Below are 23,658 nucleotides of genomic sequence, written 5' to 3' on the forward strand. Positions count from 1 at the left end.
TGGGAAGAAAAGCAGATCAGACAAATATACCCGATACTTCAAAAAATTTAAATGAAGAACTTTTCATTAGGTACCTAGGAAGCAGTCAACACTATATACGTATAGTTAATATGCAAAAACTAAAAAAAGCTAGCCTGATGCATGGCCAAATCATAAAAAAAGGTAAATTTAGATAATTCCAAAGGTAGGGGTGTTAACTACCACAAACAACTCTTGGTAAAAGTGTCTATTTCCACAGGTTACGACATTTAAAAGCAGATCCATACCATACCTATTTCAACAGGGATGCAACCTAACTTCAACCTTCCCTTACCCTAACCCATCCAAGAAGCCCAGACATGGAGGTTGCCCCCAATTTGGCTTCGGCAATCTGTTATTACCCACCTCTTAAGGTTAGGCTTGAAGCCTGGAATACCCAATGGGGTTTACTCAGTTACCCCAAACGGGAACAGGCTTATTCGGACCATGTACTGGCTCATTCGGACCTTTATCCAGGCTTATTCGGACCTTCATATGATTGGCCGATTTTTCCATGCAGTTTTACCTCCTGAACAAGAATTTTAAGTAATATTTATTCGGACGACTGTAATTAACCCCCCGGGGCTCGTACTAAACACGGCGAAATACATTTGACGCCCCAATTCCTGGTGGTTTTCGTATTCGCGGGGACGAACGACGCGGAATGCTTAGTATATAGAAATACCCATTGCTATAATATAAAATTATTAGTATGGGTCCGAATCAGCCTAGCAAATGGTCCGAATCAGGCAAGGTCCGAATAAGCCTGTATCCTCCCAAACATTTACTTATAAACGTGGCATATGATACCTAGTAAGTTAATTTCAACTAATCACAGAAGTTAGGCTAGGATTTGCACGAGTTCCTTGAATAAACTTTTCATACCAACATACCATTTAAAGTTTAGTTTCAGAGATTCATTGAATACAAGCAGCAGATGGGGAAAAAACGTGCTAAAATCACGGGTATAAACGTACATGCCTAGACATGGGTTTTAGTTGTGTTCATCCTACGAATGTCACAAGGTGGAAAAAATAGAAAACCAACTTCCATAATTTGTTTTTAATTCTTACACGTTACCTTTCATTGTATCACCCTTCTGTTAGCCACTTATGAAAATGTCCTCGTCAACAATAGTTAAGCAAGCAACACGATCTATAAAGAAATTCCTATTGGTGACCCAGCTGTCGGGTACTTCTCAATGTTGAATAGAGAATGACAGAACTTGGTAACTGCGTCCGAGTCGTCCGCTTTCTGGGTAATCAAACTGTCGACGTCTAGTCTGCTACCATATAATTATTTTCCTTAAATCAGTAATTGAATGAAATGTGTAAATAAAATTTGGAATGAATAACAGCAATGGTGAAAGTGTACTTGGTCGTACTGAATATATCGAATTTTTAAAACTGTGATTGGTCAACGATAACGTTAAAAGACGAAAAATGTTTCCACATTTCAAATTTTCTTATCTATACCATGTTTTTGGTAGAAAAAACTATATGAAATTATTAGCCTAATGGACTACTAAATTTATGATTCCATAAAACAATACCCACCTACTTATTTAACAGAATTTATAACATTATATAAATAACTTGAAAACGCTGCACTGATGAATAAAATCGACCACACGTGATCTACTCTGTTTTTTTTTCCATCTGTCCATCCGCCTGTGGTGTTTGCGTATGGTAACACTGCGTCCCGGGCTTTAGATAGTTACATTCAACAATGATAATAATATCCTATTTCAAATATTAACGGTGTAATTAGCATACAGTAATTTATTAAAACACTTTTCAGTTGCAAATGTACACCCAGATATCCTCTTAATCACCTAAAACTTACACATAGCGTAATTATTTAAAGCCCGAGACGCAGTGTTACCATGCGAAAACACCACAGGCGGATGGACAGATGGAAAAAGCAGAGTATAGTAATTTCCATGATTAGTGGTAAAAAGAACTGCCTGGCAACTCAATATACAGTTTAAAGAATAACTGGCAACGTGATTTCAAAACAAAAGCTTTACAAAAAACTATGATTAATCTGCAAAAGATTTGAACACATAATTTAAAGAATGAAAAAAATTAATTTATTGATTTACAATATTATAGAAAAACGTTATTTTCCTATAAAATCAAAATAAAGCTAAAATATGACAACAACCTAAGAGTTCTTGAAAGGTCTTCTGGCAATACATAAGGAAACCCGCACCTGGCGAAAGTTTTGGCAGGTGGTTCATCCAAAAATAAGTAGATAAATAAAATAAATGTCACTTTTCTCTTTATCAGCTTTTACTGTAAACAACAGAGCCATCGCTTGGCTCATTGCACTACATAAATCGGCATTCTTCTTAACAATATCAGTTAACTTCAATTAAGCTAAAATAAAAATAATAATAAATAAATAAATTTTAAAAAATGAGATTCTTGGCTTCAAAGCAATCCATTTTTTCCTCGTCCCAAACTCCTTATATTGTTTGCACCCTTCCAAGCAATGATGTCGTGACATGAAGTAGCTAACACAATATCTGACAATCTCATTAGAAGATTTCCCCAACGAAAAACAAAAACATTATTAATTAACATCATGTAAAAAAAAAAAAACGTGTAAAAAAAAAAAAAAAAAAAAAAAAAACTTGGGTAGCATCATCTTGACCATCAAGATGACAACCTATTATGTTTAATTATTGTTTCCTTTAATGGTAACCGTAAACCGCATCGTGCATAATGCGGTAGGCAAAGTCGCACAATACACCTAAATCTACGAATGATTCTACGCTTCTGTCGCCTGTCTACGAAAAGAGAGGTAATTTAAAAAAAATACGACCTTTCTCTTGCTATTGTATAAGGATAACACCAACTTCTGCTTTCGTTTTGAATGAGCTGTAATAATGGTTGGCTTGTCATAATCAGTATCCACAAATTTTCATTCTTTTAAAGGGGGAATAATAGAAGCTAACTAAAAAAAAAAAACTAACATTAAACGATTAGGCGTTTTGTGTCATTAATGTTGTCTGGAGTATTTTCATAATATTTATGGCTAAGGTTTCATACAGAAAAAAATTGTTAGGTAAACAATGACAGTTGGTTATTGTGAGTTTAATTTATATCCCCTTACAATACATTACGTGACTGTAATGAAATATAGCGATCTTAATTCAGATTTAATTACCAGCAATTGTAAGCTGTAACATTGTTTTTTATATTTTTATCGACATACTAAGTAATGAATTGAATGAATGACATACTATTTAATGATTGCAGGTCCACAATAATATCGCATGTGAAGTATAAAGTCTTTAATAATAAGAGCTTTCGAACCTTGCACTAGGTTCATCTTCAGTCAAGTAAACTTCTGAACAGGACCATTCCACAATGACGAACGCAAATGAAGGAAGCACTCAACAGCCCAACTAGGTAATTCCATTGTTGTTGTTCGAATTCCTGTTTGCTATTCTGTAATATTTTTTTAACCTTAGACGTTACTGTTTATATTCGTCGTAGGCAAGAGCTTTCACACGATGGTAGGCAAAAATATGAAACGGTTGATAATTCATTATATTTCTTTTCCACTTTGACACATTCAGTCGTGTTCTCTGTTTTAATCTTGTTTATGAGTCATCTCATGGTTCACCTTTCACCTATGATGTATCCGCTTTCTAATCATCGTGACGTCATTTGGAACTGTCTAGACGACTGTTTCTTTGGTATCGATATTGTTTACAGACTTTACCTTGTTAAGTTAACCAATAGCCAAAGTAATAGTACTGTTTCTTGCTAATTCATCAAAATGTTAACGTTCATGAAAAAATTGACCCTTAAACATATCTTGCTATTCTATAACTGCCAGACTTAAATTTTCATGGAGTCATCATGAATTGCATACATAATTTAGATTATTTATTTAAGCGGTTGGCAACAACATATACATAATGGTAGGCAAAGGCTTGTAACTATGCTCGACATTTTATTTGCTCATATGAACACTTTTTTGTGTTATCAGTGCCATAGCTGTAGATGAATCATGCTAACCTTTGTATATTGTGTACAAAACCGATGAATCGAAGACTTCTCTGGAATTCTGAGCAGTTTGATGTCATCCGAAACTGCCGAAAGAATGGCGTTTGCTAGACAATGGACTTTTAAAGTAGGGCACATGGATTCCGAAGATAGGACCTAATTACAAGAAAACCTATTACGTTTTACTTTGTAAAAGCAATATAAAATGAAGGTTCATTAATATACAATAGAATGCGTTTCATAGAAAATTATTGTCACTTATTGGTGTCTGAATTTTGAATTGTTTCCTGTTTTTAAAGCGGCCTATGAAAGGATTATCTTTGCTCTACCTAGGGGACGATCGTCATTTGACGTCATCAGAAACAGTTTAAAAGACGTTTTCTTTGATCTTTTTAATGTTTACATCTGTTGTAGCCCACATGCTATCCGATATGGTAGACAAAGTTGTATGGTTTTGAGGGAACTATTTCGTAATACGTTTGAAGCCTCTCCTTCATAATGAGCTGATGTCATGATATATGATAAACCTACTTGAAAAAATTACAAATTACCAATAATCCCACTGCTTTCTATAAATCGTGACGTCATCTGAAACTGCTTAGAAAGTTTGCTTTAACTTTGTTATTGTTTATGAGTGGTAGGCAAAAACTTACTATCACGGTAGGAAGACTTTTAAATTTACGTGAAATTTTGATACCTTTCATGTATGGAGTCATTTTATATAGATAAAAAATAAAGAAAAGCAAGTACTGAATCTTACAGATTCACTGACATTTCGAGCATCACAAAATAACTGGCGGATCTTAGACTTGGCCGAATTTTTAGGCATCGTGACGTCATCTGCAACACTCTAAAGAATGATGATGTCAGCCAAAGGACTCCGAAGTAATCACTCCATGGATTACAAAGTTACTAACAAACAAAAGGAGAGTATATTGTCATTTATTTCATGAAAGTGATAAAAAAAAAATTCAGATACTGGATGCACACACAAGTTATCAAATCATCCAAATTATTAAGTTCTGACGACTGAGGAGTTTATTATTTCCACAGTTTTAAGAAGTCACTCGATAGACCTCTTCACTCGGATTTGGCTACATTTCAGAGGGTAGGACCTATCGAAGGCGAAGGAAGCAGCTTGCCATACATAATGCATTATAAGTAGACATTTCAATAAGTGCAAAGCACTGCTTCCATTTCATTTAACTTTAAGGCCCCGTCCACACGGTCGAGCTTTGGTCGACAAACTTTGTCCTATGTGACGTCAGAAGTGGAGAAACAGCGAGAAAAGTCAGAACTTTGCCGCGGTTTCTCCGCTTCTGACATCACATCGAACAAAGTTCGTCGAGCAAAGCTCGGCCGTGTGGACGGGGCCTAAGAGATTAATTAGATTTTGCAGACCGTGCGTTTTATTAACCCGAAACTTTCTTAAAACCCACCTCCATCTTATTTCATCCTTTTCAAAGACTCGATAGTGACCTTTGCAATAAAATTGAAAATAGCTATAGTTACATGCAATTGGGCAACTTATTAATGACCTTTTGAAGCAAATAAGATGAAAACTCAATGAATATAAGACTGCAAGTCCAGTCTGTTGTAAATCAAGGAAATTGTGAATATTTTGCCAAAGGTACTAAATTATGCTAATGCTCTTTGAGACGTACACTAAGTAACCTTCAGTGATATGGCAAAAAATAGCATGTAAACAAGTGTCAGTAAAATTAACGGATTTCCCAAGAAAAATCAATTATCATTTCTAGCAGACAGTCGTGGCTTTTATATTTGTTCTTGAACTGCCTGTCACTAAAATAGAAAACAAATTACAGCTTGAAAAAAGTATATAGATCATTGTTGTTTTAACTTTCCTCATTTTCAAATGATCTGTATCAGGTATTTGCTCGAATTTCGAGCTTCATATAGTATGAACGCTTTGAATGCATTCCTTAAAAACTACATTAATAAGCAGGGCGTAGTAAACATATACCTTTGGACAAAGGTATAATATGATGTGCAAAATACTTTGTAAATAAAAAATCACCGAGTTATTCCTTTCTTTGAATAACCTATAGGCTAAGATACATACAAATTTTGTATTTTGATAGAACTAGATTTATGAAGTTTCTGTATATTCGTCATTCCTTCGAGGATTTGTTGGTTCCCACAATCATCCGGACGTCATTATGAAACAAACTAAAACTCGTTTTCTTTGGTGTCTTATTATTATTGATATATGTGGTAGGCGACACTTTACCTCACGCGGTAGGCAAAGTCTTCTAGTTTTGATGAACAATATCGTTTGCTAATACTTATTAACATGAAACGTAAATATTGTGATTTATGAATATTAACTTGAATAGCACTCCAAACTACCACAATCTTTAGACAGCGACGGCTCTCTGGGCATCATGACGTCATCGTAAACTGTTCAAAATGTTTTCTTCGATTTGTTGTTTATGAAAGTGGTAGGCAAGACCTTTGATAACAGGTAAAGGCTTGTAAGTTTGCTTGAAAATTTAATTCATTATATGCATGAGTCCTTTTAATATAAACAAACTGCAACTGTTGTGTGTTATGACAAAATTGACATTTGTAACATCATAAAATTACAACCGATTCTAAGAATTCCGGATTTTTAGTCCCTTGACGTCATCTGAAACCCTCTAAAGAATGATGGTGTCAGACAAAGGACTGAAGTAATCACTCCATGGATAACAAGAAGTAATCACTCCATGGATAACAAAGTTACTGACGGATAACAGAAGAACATATTGTAATTTACAATAAAAAACGTAGTGAAAAATTATGATACAGAAAACATACGGTAGTTAATGATAAACTGGCATAAATTTCCACATACTGAGGTCCAAACAATTGATATTCTTACAATTTTAAGAAGCTACTCAAAGGATTTCCTCACTCGGTTTTGGCTACATTGAGGAAGGCGGGTACTTTCGGAGACGACAAAAGCAGGATTACCATAAAATGTATAGAATCGATGGTTCGCCGAGTGCAAAAGGATACTTGCATTTACTCTAGCACTTAAAGATTCAAGAGATTTTACAGTATTGTACATTTTATTGACCCAAAACTTTCTTAAAACCTAGGTTTTGACCCATTTCATCTTTTCTTCGGTGTCTGTGGTTGCCTGTTCTTATGAAGAAAGACCCGCCAGTTTTGAAAATCGTCAAGGCTCTTGGCAATAAGTACATCGAAAAAAAGAAAAAGCCATAGTTATACATCTGCTGCCTGAGAAACGTTTTAATGAATACTTGAAGCACAAAGCTATGAAAACCAATGATGAACATGCTATAGTCCCAGTCCATTCAGAAATAAATCGAGGATATTGTTCACATTTTGCTAAAACCGCCAAATTGTGCACAAGTTCTTTGAGACCCATACTAAGTGAACTAGGCGACTTTGTGCGAATGGTTTTTAAACAACAGAGTCAATATAGATTTTCTAAGAAAAATAAGTCATCACGTCAAACAGGTAGCAGGAGTTTCATATTTGCTTTATTACCCACTTTCATTGAAATATAGAACTAATAGCAGTTTATAATACAAATATTAGTGTTCTAACTCTCATTTTCCAACAAGATAAAGAGCACATGTGTCCCGAGGCTGTAGCTAAAGTTCCAGCTACAAAATAATCCCCGTATAGATTGCTATAAAAGGTGAAATAAAAGTTTTCTCTTGATAACGAGCAATTAAGTTACTCCTACAAGCATTTTGGGCAAAGTAATACGTTGGCCGTTCTTATTTACATTGGTGGTAAGCAAAAAGTCTATGAGCGATGATCTATTGCTTGATTTATTGCTTACTCAGTCCAGTCTTTAAGATACAAACTAATTCTGTATTCTGATATCGTTTCATTTATGGTCTGCCTAAAGATTCACCATTTCCTTTAAAGATTTGCCGGCCTTCTAACCTTCCTGACGTCATATGACCAGTCAAAAAGAAGTTTTCTTTGGTGGTATTATTATTTACATCCATGGTAGACAACATTTTACCAAATACGGTGGGCAAAATCGAATCACTCTGACGCACAATATTATTTACCTATAGGCCTAAGTTTGAATCTAGTCATTCATAAAACGCAAATGTGGTGATTTATGAAGAAAATTACTTAAACAGTGCAACAAACTTTCTTGAAACCCAAGTCTACTCTTATTTCATAATTTCTCTAAGCAAGAACATTTATTACTTGGTAGGCCGAATTATAGGTTGGTAACGAAAGTAAACTCGCCTGACAGGTCCGCATCGTGCCCAAAATTATACAAAATAATTTCATTTAATATTTTTCATGTTTGAATCACCAAAAACTGTCGAAACATCTTAGAGCACGCTGATTATTTGACTATCTCAACGTCATACCGAAGTGTTCAAGGATCGTTTGCTTTAATTGTATTATGGTTTATATCGCTTGGTAGGCCGTTTCCTTACTACTACAATGGAAAGCTAAGACATAAAAGCCTAAATGCTATATCATTTCCATAATACAAGCATGAATACCTTTCACCATGTAAGCCAAAGTAAATTTATGAATAAGTTGGCATAAATTACAATTCCAAGTTACTGTTAACCGGAGACTTTCGGATTTCTAGCAATCTTGACGTCACCTGAAACGCTATAAGAGAGGAGAGCCTACTAAAGGATGCTGAAGTAGCACCATGGATTACAAGGTACTTGTAGTTTTCTTTACAAGAGCAAAACAAAAATCAAAGCTAATAGAGAAGAGGTGTCTCAAAATTTGACCTCTGTTCTACATTATTAACGTTTAGTCTTAACGATTTACTGCAAGAGGTTCGTCGGAGGGTTTCTCACTCAGTTGTGGCTACATTAAGAAGCCGGGAACTATCCAAGAAGATGGTAGCAAAATTACCAAATGAAACATAAAGATTATAACGATTCGGAGAGCGTAAGATTCCGTTTATCGAGGTTACTTCATAACTTCCTAAGAAAATTATATACAGTTTAATTTTCACATATGCTTCATAAACCTAAGAGCATCAAAATTGGTATCATTAACCGATTCAACTCTCTCTCTCTCTCTCTCTCTCTCTCTCTCTCTCTCTCTCTCTCTCTCTCTCTCTCTCTCTCTCTCTCTCTGGAAAGGTAAACGGTTGGCTCTCTAAACAAGGAAATCCGCCAAAAATGTTTTGTTACTTATACTGTCACCACGAGAACTAAGTGTCGACATTGGTTCTTCTGGTGGAATATATTGATGATTATTTTGACGCATAGCTAAGTGTATCATGAAGTCTCGGCATTTCTTTTGTCTTCATTTATTGTATACTTCATCCGTGCTGACTGAGTTAGAACCTATAATGAACATGAAAATAAAAGATCTAAACGGCCTAATGCGCTGAAATTTTGTCATTAGCCTGCAAAGTAAGCCTAAAGGAGGGTATGGGCCTAGCTTATATACTTATCAGTCTTAGTAAAATAAATAACTGGCTGGTGTTGAACTCGGTAATATAATACGTATTGACTATTTTTTTTTAATCAACATGAACAACTAATTTACTTGCCCACAACCTTCGAACGGATCTCCGGAGTCTGCTGCGAACAGAAATGGTTCACAATGAGGACAGAGCAATCAACATTCAAAAAGAGCGAGTGATCACGAGACAGGGTGATCGAAGTGAATTATTGGTGAATGCAATGAATGACTAAGGTATTTCAGATTACTGTATATAGTTTATATATATAATATATTATATATATATCTATATATAGATATATATATAGTGTGTGTGTGTGTGTGTGTGTGTGTGTGTGTGTGTGTAAACTGGATGAATTGTTTCGCCGAGGTAAGCTCGGAGTAAATGATTTGCTCTCTCTCTCTCTCTCTCTCTCTCTCTCTCGTTTCAATTTTTCTAAACTTGATTCGAAACGTGCCTTTGCGATTGTTAAGGAACACAATTCAGTATCGTCTGCAGTTTTCGTTTTGTTTCCTAAACTTACGTTCTTGGATAAAACAAGCGATGAAGTTTGGGGAACTGTTATAAATATCATTAAAAGTTTCAAGATTTACCATTTGCATTTTCCTGCTGGTATTGTAACATTATTTTCTTCATGCAGTGCGTTTTGTGGTTGGTGAACTTCATGTGCTCACAAGATAGACGGAATGATATCGCAGAAACAATTCATTGCAAAATATGAGGAGGGTTTGGCCCCAGGCCGAATGCCCCTGCTTCATATGCGAAACAATACTGAAAGTGCACTAAACTTCGTTGTTTTTGATTAAGCTGACCTTGTGTCAGCACGGGCTCTTGCTCACAGAGCAGCCCGTAACACTAAACTTCATAAGTATGAGGCATATGAAACAGCGTAGATCCATATGTCATGTCCATGCTGACTGTCTCTCCCATTAATTAAAGTCTGTTGCAAATATCGTCGAAGGCTACGTGAACTTAGGTGCCAACAAAAATGACATTTTTTTTTTTTTTTGGTGGTAATCAACCCAGGTGGGTACATGACACGGAGTTGCTTTGAACTCCGCTGGTATAGATGTAAGCAGTCTAGTGAATGCATTTCATATATGTGTGAGAGCACTAAGCTTTTGTGAAATGGAACACGGGAAAACTTTCAAACTTTTTCCATTTGATCCTACTTCTTCACATTCTCGTCCCAGAGTAACAAAAATTAATAAACGTTGCTATTGAATGATTTTCAGAATTTCTCTCACTTCTTATAGTAATCTAAATGCATAATAACTATAGGGAACGAAAGCAAGTGTCCATTGATATTTCACTACTGTTAGCTTTATCGTCAAAATCAGTGGCGTTCAAGGTCCCATGTCAATGTCAAAAAAAATCTTGCAATAGGCCTTCTTGGGAATCTGGTGTGAGCCAGAAAAAAAGATCATCCAAGAGAGAACGTGTACCTTGTTGTTTTCGATGCCCAAGTCCAGTAAAAACAGGTTCCAACAATGCGCTGACTCAGTCGTCTTCGTAGTAGTATGTAAACATTTAGATCTCCAGAGAGGCACAGACATAATACTCACGTTTTAAATCCTATGGTGACAATGCTGGAGTCATTAATGCTTTCCTCGATTTCAGGAACTGCAACAGGATGCACCTTCGTTGAGCTCTGACTGTGCAAGAAATGGCAGGACTCTGAGTCCGTCGCAGAAGCAGAAGAAGAAGAGAGAGAAAAAGAATTACACAAAGACACGGTAGATTAATATATAGTTACATCTCAGCAATTTTCGTATCAATAATTTGACAACTGGATGGAAGCACAGATAGAGGAATAGGCAACGACTAGACTGTTTTAATGACTCATTTTTGATAAATAAAAACGAAAATAATAATTCAAAATGCATTCAATTCTCATGTATTTTCAAGGATATTTTGGACAGTTATATCTCGTCTATTATATAGCCTTGCCAAAAGGAAAAGAAAAAGAAGCACTAAAAGTTGCTTTTTCAGACGACTGATCTTTTCACTAATAATGTTTCTGTTTGTCCTCAGGGTACCTGGTGAGGGTGGTCTGGCCAGCATGCTACTAGGCAGAGATGAAAGTCCAAACTGATCCCTATTTATATATATTCCTCATAAACACCCTAGAGTATCTCTGCTTTTAGTTATGACAAACCCCGAAGCTGATTTTCCTGTTCTGACCTGGACGGAAATCCAAATTATTCCGGTAGTCATTTGCATTACCGTCGTATCCAGGGACGGTACTTTGTTGACAAAGACAATGCAAATGCTACTATATTAAACCACTGTTAATAAGTGGAACCGACCCGTGTAAAAACGGATGCTTTAGATATGAAAGCAGTTGTGTTAGATTATGACGAATTGAGTAAGATTAGAAAATATTCAAATTCATTTTAGAAAAAAATTCATGAAATGCGAAATCTGAAGGCTCTGTACGAGCATAAAACATTTGTATAAAAAATATAGTAAAAGTAAAAATAAAACCATTTCTGTAGAGGATTTTCCAGCCTGAAATCCAGTTTTTCTGCAAAAATTTAGTCTCATAAAAATATAAAAAATTTAGTCAGTTTATGTACGAGCACATGCTACTATATTTACAGAAAGACTGCCTGTTTCGGGTTTCTAAAAATGGAAAAAGTATCGTCTGCAAAACTTGTTATATAATAGGCTCAAATACTTAACGACAAAACGAAAGCCATCTAAGAGAGCCGTCAAGTGAGTCAGGTTTTTTCTTGTTTTTTTACCTTTTGTTTGTTTGTTGTTTGTTGCGCCTCAATGAGCGCTGTGCATTATTATAATAGTTCCTCAAAGCCAATCAGCGTCAATATTTCAGAAACCAATTCCGGTAGGCCTACGTATTTCTCTCCTCGTGCATTTTCCTCTCTTTCATGAACTTTGCGTTCGTTATTTATCTTCTTTGCCAGTATTTTAAGGATGTTACTAAGTATTTTATTAGCTAGTTCGTCCTTTTGAAAACTACGGTTCCTTGGCTAACTTGCTTTGCTGATTTTTTTTCTTACTCTTAGGCATAAGAACGCGAATATTCTATTATTTTCTTCATTTTTTTTCTAGTTAAAGATAGAGTCTCATTCCCATCCAAAATGAAGTTCCATATCAAATGCACGGTGTCGTTTGGGGGCACCAGCTTAGTAGACCTGTGTCCCCTAGCCTACCTCAGCACAGGAATGTGAGTAGGGAGGTAATGTAACACCGCGGACAAGGAGGGCTTCCCACGTCATAGCTCTCTCTCCAGAAATAGTAGTAGTAGCATTGACAGATATGTGACCTTTACAAAGCTCCTCCTAGGTTTACTCGGCCTTAGCCACTTTTTTTTCTTCTTATTTTTCATTTTTTACTTGATCGAAATCGCCTAGACAGGACGAGGATATCAACCGTCTGTCATTTACTCCCAAGGTCCCAAGGTACTGTACTAAAATCATTATCTTGAAATTCAGCGGTTTCCCCTCTTGATTTTTACATAATATTTCGAGATGGTATGAACAATGAATATCTGCCTTTCGACTGATCCAAGATGAAGTGTACTAAAATAAAAAATAAAAAGGTGAGATCTCAGGCCATTACACCATTACTGAAATGGTATTGGTCATGAGGATTTGAGGCTAGTTAATTAGCAAAAAGAAGAAGAAGAAGAGGGAGAGTTTCACGAACCCTGTCATGGAAGTTCGGGAATCGCAGATAAAAAGTTATGGGGTCAACGCCCCCTACCTTTTGATATGCCAAACCTTACACCAACTATTATAGCAACAAGTCAAAACAAGTCGGTACAAGCAGTATTCCGCAAGCCAACAGGAAGGAGAAAGTTTTAACGCCTGAAGATGACTCCTTTATCTGTTATTAGTAACCAGAGAAACCCTTTGAACGCCTTCTGACATGTGGCCGTTGGCCGCTCTCTCTCTCTCTCTCTCTCTCTCTCTCTCTCACTCTCTCTCTCTCTCTCTTCTCTCTCTCTCTCTCCTTCTTGATTACTATAATTATCACACACACATTATATATATATATATATATATATATATATATATATATATATATATATATATATATCATATCATATATATTATATATATATATAATTATATCTATATATATATATAGAAATATATATATATATATATATCACTATATATATAGTATATATATATATATATATATATATATTGAAAGGAGCCCATAAAAACGCCAAAATGTAGAAAGTAAATACAATATTTCAGGGACCAAAATGTCTCACTTATCCCTTCCAAAAGTTCACACAGATTTTTAAATTTTTTATTTTAGAAATTTAAGATTAAATGGCAAAGACAAAACAAAGCATTGAACTACTGAAGAAATTTAAAGTCATCAATCCAAAACTACCTCACTTTTATGGCCTTCCCAAAACTCACGAAGATAATCTTCCATTCAGACCCATTGTCTCATGTGCCGGAGATTTTTGTCACAAATTCAGAGAATCCTTATACATACCACATAAATGGAGTGTTGCTATTGTGCCCCGTTAAGCTCACTCCTTGGTGTAATGAATGACCACCCCTGCAACCACTACCTTGTGAATGAAGGCTAAACTGCTCTGAGGTTGCGGAGCTTTTGTGCCTTGTTGGAGTCCTAGCCAACTAAAAAAAACCAGACGAGCTTCTGTGCCATTGATTGTGGAACTTTCTACCCGTGGGGCCTGCTGGTATGGCCATTGTGGCCATCCTTGGGGATTTTCATGGTTGGAGGAGAATCATTCAGGTAATAAGATTATGGCTGTTCGTGGCTGTTGGATGCTTTGTAATTTAAGGGATGCTGCTGTTCACTCCTGGCGAAAAAATCCTTTGCTTAGGCAAATTGTGTTGCTCAGTTGGGAGCTGCGACATGTTTGGGATCGTCTAACAACAGGGAGACCGTATGTTAGTGTGGCAGCGGTATCCTGGCAACGAATTAAGAAAAACTGTCCATGGATACGCGGATGCGGCTACTGCGGGAGTACTCAACCACATCCTTTTTATTCCTTTTCAACTCGTCACATTAGAAAGAATATTGAATTACTGAATTTAAAGCACAGATAGAAATATTGAAACCAAGACACAAACAGAGATGACTCAAGAAAAGTTAAAGGTAAAGCTTACATGTGCAAAATGCAATGTAAACCAGAGGTGCGTAAACTGCAAAGAGGCATGCTCATCAAAGTTTATCTAGTCTCAGAGTCTGTCTCTCCTGTCAACAAGAACAGGAGAGAGCTAAACTGTAAAGGGAAGTAGAAGAATTGGCAAGGAACTAAAGGAGTTGACAAAGGACAAACTCGAAGGCAAGAGAGGAGAAGACAGGATGGAAAAGAAAATTGGAGACCTAAGAAGAGAGGTGACAAACTTTAAGAGAGAGAAACAGGAATTGAACAATGACACAGTTGAAAACGGAGAGAGTATAGTGAAGATTAGAAAACAATTGCTTAAGACCAGAATCAGAAATGAAACAAAAACAAGCACTAGACAAAGTACAAAGAATCTTACAAGGATAAAATGATGAATTCAAGAGAGCAGTTGGTAAAAGAGTGATAACAGCCAGAAAACACAATTGTCCCCCAAAAGGAATCATCACAACGAATAGATTTGCTGTGATCTCAGAAACAGAAGAGGAAACAGCCTTAATTGGAGATTCGTTAGTAAAAGATCAGGGTTAAATTTTGTGGCCAAAAATAGAAGTAGGAGAAAAGTTTATTCTCACCCAGGTGTAGGAGCAAAAAAGATAGCCGAGGCAGTGAAGAAAATCAAGGTAAAAAATAGAATAAGTGCAATCATAGTGCAGGGAGGAGGATATTACTTGTTTCTAAAGATAGAAGAACTGGCCAGACAGAAAGTCTTGTTGCCAACCTGATGAATGTTGTAGAGAACATCCTTGAGAAAACTGATAACGGCATTCTTATATGACTTCTGCCCAGAACCAATGTAAGCCCCTACTTCCTTAGCAAGGCCATTGGAATCAATGACAGACTGGAGCTAGTATGCCAAGAAAAAGGTGTTAGTTTTGTAAACCTTTGGGACAGATTTATAGGGAATAGAAAACTATATAAAAGAGATGGAGCTCACTTGAATTTGGAAGGCTCAAAACTACTAGGAAACCTTCTCAACGAAAACCTCTAGAAACACCTCAGTGAACTGAACATTCAAGGGAAGAAGTCGGAAAGCTCCCAGAATCTGGTTAGTAATAGCACTGCATGAAATAGTGACAGTAAGGGGAACTAATAAAGCCACCCAGGAAAAAGAGAAGGTAGAAATAGTCCCTCAGAGTGGCGAAGTTTAATGCACAATCTATTCGGAACAAAGTAGATCTTTTTAAAGCATTGCTAGCAAGTGAAGAATTAGACATAATAGATATCAATGAAACGTGGATACAAGAGGCAACAAGAGACTTCGTAGGAGAGTACCAGATAGCTGGATATAAATTGTCCAAAAAAGATTGACTCAATAAAAGAAAAGGTGGAAGTGTTATGTTATGTTAGAGACCACCTCAGTCCAATAGAGTGTAAAATTACAACTATGCAAGAAGTGATTGGTATCAGTATAAACAGTCTAGGTAAGAAAATAACTCTAATACTAGTGTACAGACCTCCCCACCAACCACAAATGTCCGATGAGGAGATGTATGCACTACTAGGACAAGAAATAAACAATAAACTCTGCATAACAATGAGAGATTTCAATGCAGCAGTACACCGGGACATGATGACCTCCGCATCAAACATAGAAGGAAAGAGACTTTTAGATTTTGTAAAAAATGAATTCCTCCACCAATGGGATGACAAACCTACTGGATGGAGGAAATAACATACTCGACATCGTCCTACCAACAAAAGATAACCTAGTGCCTGACCTTTCAGTAGGTGCAAATCTAGGCAAAAGAGACTATAAAATTATTACATTTCAAATTAACTTTCAACATAAAAGAGAGAAAAAGATATTAATGAGATTGGACTGCCGTCGACAAGACTTAAAGAACCTAAAGGAGTATGCTAAAAATCTAAAGTACGACGAGAATAGATAAGTACTGGGAAGCCTTTCTAGAGGAATACACAGAAAAACGCTCTAGATATATACTAACATTAAAGCAAATACGTACTAACAAATGGTAACCCTTATAACCCTCAACCTAAGTGGTTTAACAGAGAAATTAAAAATAGAATCAGAGAAAGAGACAGATTGTGCAAATCAATGAACCCATACCCAACACCGAAGTAGCAAGCATGCATTAGGAACTCTTTAGAATGGTGGACAAATTAGTAAGAAATGTAAAGATAAATGAGGATAAGCGAATAGCATCAGTTTGTAAGGAAAACCCAAAAGAGTCCTTTGCTCATATTAATAGTTGTAAACTAATAAGAAATAGCATAGGTCCCCTAAGGGACAATAGAGGAAACCTACTAGTATTTTCGCAACTGAAGACACTACCTCAATACGGGAACCTGCTATTAAATATGACAGAATAATATTTACAGAAGAGGACATTAAAAACAAAATAGATAAACTCTACAAGTTCAAATCTCCTGGGCCAGATGGGATTCGTCCAAGAGAAATTAAAGAGTTAAAAGAAGAGATGGACTAATATGCCTTTTAGACATCCTAATCGTTGTAACTCCTTTTAACCTCTCAACTTCTCGGACAGATCCAGTTAGGACTAGGACCGAGATTATAAGAAGGGTCGCAGATGAAGGAAGGGCCTTAGATCTTGACTCACCATCTCAGCAGCAACAGTCTCACAGGAGCAGAGCGCTCCACCTTCCCCCCTTCCCCATTCCCCTATCTTTTGGAGACTGCTCCATCTGTTCAATTGCACTCTTTCTCCATTGTGCTTTCCATCAATGGTGCCACCATTGAAGACGGACAAGCCCAGACTATCAGATATCTGCCACATGCCTAGTTATTGGAAGCGGATTCTTGTAACGTGCCTCTGGGATTTCATCATATCTCCGCTGATTTTATTTCCACCTAGACCGAGTAGTATCGGTCCACTCCAGTCTACAGCAGCGAGCTGATCTCGTGGCCTTTAGTTCCTTTAGAATAATGAAATATATGTAAGCATGTTAAACCTCTGAGTTTACCTAATTTCCTTCACTCTGAAGTAGGGCCTAAGCCATAACCTTTCAACTTTCTCATTTGTGTTATGGTGCCTTAATTCCTTTTTGGCCTTAAATCACCACAATTGAGATCAGTTGTACTTGACAGGAACCACGGACATAACAATATATATATATATATACATACATACATACATACATACATACATACATACATACATACATACATACATACATACATCCATACATATAACTGAATCACGAAAATAGAAAATATGCGATATAATGAATATATGAATAAAAACAAAATCATCACAGGAAAGTGGAATAATGGTGTAACTACTGTCCTTTACTAAGAACACTGATATAGATATGAAAATAAGTTTACTCAGAAAGCTTGTATAAATTACAGATATTAATTATAAAGGAGAATATGTAGCTGGAATGCAACACACCTGAAGAATTAGTAGACCTACCCAAAACAGAGGTACAATTTAAGAAGTTTACAAAGGATTAAGCCCTCGGAAGCAGGGACAAGACAATTAAAAGATTATACAGTGAGGTGACAGACCACAAAATTTTTTTTTGTAAAAGTACAATTCAATGAATCTCATTTTGGTAAAAAAATTTTTTGCAAAGTGAACATTTTCACAAAAAAAAGAATATATTAAACATGCAGATATATAGAAATTGTCTATAATGTGACTAATTTGTAATTAAGTCAGTGATTTCATCTTTAAGATAATTCTTAAACATTATACTAGTACAAGGGTATTGATGTCAATAATTTACTCTCTAGTTTGAATAACCAGGTATACCATCAATTAACTCTGCTTTAGAACTAGAAAAAGACAATTCCCTCCCTTCCTTAGGTATTTCAGTGCATAGACAACCATTTCAATGAAAACTCAGTATTTATAGGAAACCAACCAACAACTTTAATTTTGTCAATTTTTATTCAGGCCACCATCTTAATATCAAAATATCAATTTTTTCTGTTATGTTTTTACGAGCATTGTGCATTGCCAGTCCCCAATATTTGGATCAAGACATCGAATGCATAAGAAAAATAGGGACAGATTTATGTTATCCTTCACATATATTAGGTATTTGTTTCAGTGAAGACCACATAAAGTTTTATGGTGAAAGTAACATGGAGAGAGAAACTTTTAAAAACATTCTAAGCTTGCCTTATTTTAGCAGTTTTTAAACCACAAAATCATTGTTAAAATCTTTCAATGTCAACCTTATTTCTTTCTATAATAGCACACTAAAAGGAATGCCAATAAAAAATGGCCCTAAGGATATATTGGCCATTCTATCAAGGATTAAGAATTAAACAGCACAAGTAATTCTATCAAAACTTGGCAAACATCCAATGTAATATTCATCCATTTAAGTGAAAACTCTCATAGGATAAACTGGATTGGCAGTTCAGTGACTGCTAGATGGAAAGATTTCTTTTCAAGAATTTTTTTAGAATCCGCCATTATACAACTTACTTCCAATTGTGATTTTAACCATAGATCTGGCTTGTATTATTTGGACCCTTGTGTTAGTAAAATGTTTATGAATGGCTTTAAAGATGAAATCACCGGCTTATTACAAATTAGTTACCTTATAGACAATTTCTATGTATCAGTATGTTTAATACACCTTTTGTGAAAATGTTCACTTTGCAAAAATTGTTATTGTTTACCAAGATGAGATTTATTGAATTGTACTTTTACAACATTTTTTTGTGTTCTGTCACCTCCCTGCATCTTTTAAGTGTCTTGTCCCTACTTTTGAGGGCATAATCCTTTGTAAACTTCTTAAATTGTGCCCCAGTTTTGGGCAGGTCTACTAATTCTTCAGATGTGTTGCATTCCAGGTACATATTTGCCTTTATAATCCCTATCTGTTATTTATACGAGCTTTCTGTGTAAACTTATTTTCATATATACATCAGTCTGCTTAGTATAGGACGAGAAGTCGAAAGGCCTGGTAGCAGTTATTCCATTGTTTCACTTTCTTTTGTGGATTTTGTCTTTATATATATATATATATATATATATATATATATATATATATATATTTATTAACTTTATCACTTACACAATTGTTCTGTGCGTTAATACAATTAATAACAAAACATCACTAAACTAGCAGAGATATTTATTTAGGAAAAGTTACAAGCTTTCTAGAACTGACAATCATCGTCATATATATATATATATATATATATATATATATATATATATATATATATATAATATATATATATATGTGTGTGTGTGTGTGTGTGTGTGTGTGTGTGTGTGTGTGTATGTGTGTGTGTGTGCGCGTACGCACGCGCTATAAATAGATACATAAATATGCCTCAGAATGTAAAGCAAGGTCAGAAAAATTAGAATTTGTTGATCCCACTAGAAAACTCAACGACTCTCTCTCTCTCTCTCTCTCTCTCTCTCTCTCTCTCTCTCTCTCTCTCTCTCTCTCTCTCTCTCTCCTTCTTAAATGCCTATTATACTAATTTTACCTAATGAAATGATTTTCATACAATAATAATAATAATAATAATAATAATAATAATAATAATAATAATAATAATAATAATAATAATAAGAAGAAGAAGAAGAAGAAGAAAGAAAGAAGAAGAAGAAGAAGAAGAAGAAGAAGAAGAAGAAGAAGAAGGTTGACGTAAAACAGAAAGCAATAACGAATAGTTATATGGTCGATAACCTTGAGACAATCCTTTATAGATAACAGGTTGATATTACGTATATTCGTAAATCTCTTGGTAATACCAAAAAAACGTTAATTTAAGGGTAATTAGAAGAGACTGTAATAGGCCTACAACTAACTGGAGCCTGAAGCCAGTCAGATATTCAGTGGGTGAAAAGAAATTACTTTTTGTTCCTTTGATAGGTATTATTCATTGTTACGAATAGTATCTAATGCCCCTCATTACTGATACGACGAGGTATCTCGCAGTTATCTTCAGATTGTAAAGGCGACAAAAAGTCAACAAAAACAAAAACACAAATCACGTGTAGTGGTGATTTCGTCGTTTCGATAAACCAACTGTTTTGTGCGTTTGAAAAATACAGTCTTGGCCTTTCGATATTTTGTTGTATGTATTAATAAATTCATAACTACAAAAATTTCATTGCCTTCCTCTGGTATATTATTTCGTTTAGCTACTGTTGCCAATTCCCTTAATGAAAAACCATATGCTATCATATCTGTTACTCCCATCTTTTAAATAGATTTCATAATTACTTTTAATACGAGCGGGCAGTGAAGAAGGTGCTGAGTCTGACATCAAAACAAACAGGATTTCATAACTCAGGTTCTTCCATTCCGAACCCATCTCACGAGTACAGCCAGCATCTGTGAAAGTTCAGGCCCACATGAAATAGTAATTAAGACGAATCGTGATTCTTTTATACATGGCCTAATGGTCCCAATTGCTCGTCTTCTCTAACTGCTCACGCAGTAAAAAGAAAGAAAGAAACTGTTCTTGCATGGACGTGGAATTGTCCTGTGAAACCTCTTCTGCTCTCTGACAAAGATAGGTCTATGTAGCATGTTCTGAACTGGTTAAACAATAACAACAACAACATTAATAATAATAATAATAATAATAATAATAATAATAATAATAATAATAATAATAATAATAATAATAATAATAATAATAATGCTGTAGTGGTTTTCATTATTACCGGTAGTATCAGTAAAGAAAAAAAAAGCTGGTACTAAATTTTGTCCAAGGGTAGATAAGAATAATGAAGATGCGGATAATTACCGTGATTTTTGTTAGAAGATCTTTAAAAGGAAAACAGAGTATTATTATTATTGTTATTGATGTGCATGCACTCATTTGGAATAAGTAACAAACAGGCTAAATTATTTCATTACCAAGCAAAATTACGTAGGATTAGGATACCAGTGTTTAAAACAAACAAATACAAAAAATTCATATTTACGGAGGAATGCTACAAATAAAGGAAGAAATGAATGCACAGCAAGTAGGCTAAGAAGAGAACTGTCAGAAAATTAGGTCAGAGAAACATAACACTTTTAATATCGTCAGCACCCTCAAAACTGCCATTCCTATACGAAGGCATCGCTAGGGAACTGTGACATCGTGTCATCTTATCGGAACATGGACGTTGACGCACAACGCTTGACAAAGAATGAAAAACGACGATGACGTGAATTGAATTGATGATACTATAATATTCAGAAGAGAGTACTAGTGATTTCATTTATATATTTATTAATTTAGTTGTTAGGTGAACTAGCGTCTGTGCGCGCTCGCAATCACGCTAACCCTCTGGAAGTGAAAGTCACTCTAAGCAGGTCCCTTGAGGAGGCAGATAGGCTTCCTTCACGGCCAGACATCACTCTTCCTCTTCCGTGTGTGTGTGTGTGTGTGTGTGTGTGTGTGTGTGTGTGTGTGTGTGTTATTTTTTTTAGAGCTAGTCTTGATAAAAGCTATGTAGCTCAATATGAAAATAATTAAGAAGCAAACTATAATGTTTGGTTTTAACAATGTAAAGGTAACAGGAGAAAATAGAAAAAAGTATACATTCAGTCACTGTTTGAGCAAGCCTTTGAGCAAGATCTAAAGGATTTTTTGAGTACCAAGAACACGCTTGATCTGATGGCGTGACTAGACTCACAACAAGAAGAGCCTCAGGGAAAGATTAATTAGGATTAATTTAAACTGTCTGTCGCATGTACTGCGACAGGGCATATGCGGCTGATGAAGTTTCGGTCTAGCTGCCTGGTGCATCTTAAAACTTGGTAGTGTTATGACTGTTAATGCTCCCCTAGTAGGTACTATGGAGAGTGAATGTAATGGTACTTTAAGTGCATCACTGCCGTACGTTTTCGGACACTTCTCAGGTGTTGTTGTTTGTTTATGCACATATTCGTTTGTTTGTTGGTTTGTTTGTTCTTCTTAACTCCTCTCTTTTATCTTAATTTGACCTGGATTTTATCATATTTCCCGCGTTAACACTCAGGTATTCCATTCTGCAAAGCTTGCTTCCTGCTATATGGCCATTTTGGGTTGTTCTTTATGAATTGTTGCGCTTGTTGAATATCAATAACATAATATAATTAAAGAATGAACGGAAGTCGAAAGTCTTTTATGATGAGGATTAACTCTTAAGAGAGAAAATGAGGTAAAAGCAAATGACTGCCGTGTCAATCGTTTATGCATGTCACACGGTAATTTTATGGTATCATGGTAATGTTTTTGTTGGTAACAAGATGGATTATAGGTTACAGGAAGCATTTACTTTAATCCAGACATGTAGATAAGTGCATGTAAATCGTACACTGAACATATAACGTTACGCAACCACCAATTCAAACCGGGTTTGAACTGGCAATACTAAGGCCTGTTGGTGCTACGTAAATCATAGCCAAGTTGTTTTGATTAAAACAAAATACAAAATAGAAGATTTCGATCTTCAACGTTAATTTTGCGAAAGCAACCGCTGCACTAATTTCTGAATGTTACGATGAATGCACGAGGATATGGTATGGGCTGCGACTTTGAGGCTAACCGCTATTGTATACAAATACATCTCGACCATTTGCCATTTATTAGCCACTTTGTTCATTTTTTTACAATTAACAATATTTTTCTAATGTAAATAAACAAGGGCATAACAGAAGCTTATGCAAATACAGATATTTAAATGTATACCCAAGCACACGCATGCGCTTACGGTACATGAATGTGCGTGTCTTGGGCAGGCAGCACGAACGTAAGGAAAGCAATTCTGAGATTACTCGTTTCGATTGTATTTTTACTCTCTTTACCTGCCTTAAAGTAAAGACTTAACCCTAAGCTCTACAACATGGACATAAAAATGCTTAAAATGGAGAAAACCCGGTATTGGTTTCATAGTTTCTAAGAAATATGTCAGTAGGAATCAATATTTTCAAGGATAGTTCGTGGTAGAGGGGGACTTCCTAGGTAACCGAGGGACCTTAAAGGTTATTCCAATGCTACATTTTTTTCTATCTTCTTTTGCTTTCTTATCCTTGATTTGAATGCCATCGGTTTCGTCCACAACGACACTGACCAGTGTAAGTTACTT

The 23,658-nt window shown here is 35.6% G+C and overlaps 2 long non-coding RNA genes across 4 annotated transcripts in view; one reads left to right on the forward strand and one right to left on the reverse strand.

Annotated features, from left to right (window-relative positions):
* LOC135224393 (uncharacterized) overlaps nucleotides 1-11,680 on the forward strand; it is a 34,088-nt gene extending 22,408 nt beyond the window's left edge. Inside the window, exons 2-4 of the long non-coding RNA XR_010316718.1 lie at nucleotides 3,285-3,437; nucleotides 11,104-11,219; nucleotides 11,518-11,680. This is a non-coding gene — a long non-coding RNA (uncharacterized LOC135224393). The remainder of the gene's footprint in view (nucleotides 1-3,284; nucleotides 3,438-11,103; nucleotides 11,220-11,517) is intronic.
* The window catches only part of LOC135224392 (uncharacterized), a 52,119-nt gene that overhangs the window by 27,321 nt on the left and 1,140 nt on the right, over nucleotides 1-23,658 (reverse strand). The window contains exons 1-2 of one of the 3 annotated variants that reach the window (XR_010316715.1): nucleotides 20,816-20,930; nucleotides 11,049-11,160 (exon numbers count right to left, since the gene is read on the reverse strand). This is a non-coding gene — a long non-coding RNA (uncharacterized LOC135224392). Of the gene's footprint in view, nucleotides 1-11,048; nucleotides 11,161-13,965; nucleotides 13,985-20,815; nucleotides 20,931-23,658 lie in introns of those variants that run through there. The other 2 variants (XR_010316717.1, XR_010316716.1) reach the window with 2 other exon arrangements.

Source organism: Macrobrachium nipponense, chromosome 12 (assembly GCF_015104395.2).
Source record: "Macrobrachium nipponense isolate FS-2020 chromosome 12, ASM1510439v2, whole genome shotgun sequence".
Classification (NCBI taxonomy): domain Eukaryota; kingdom Metazoa; phylum Arthropoda; class Malacostraca; order Decapoda; family Palaemonidae; genus Macrobrachium; species Macrobrachium nipponense.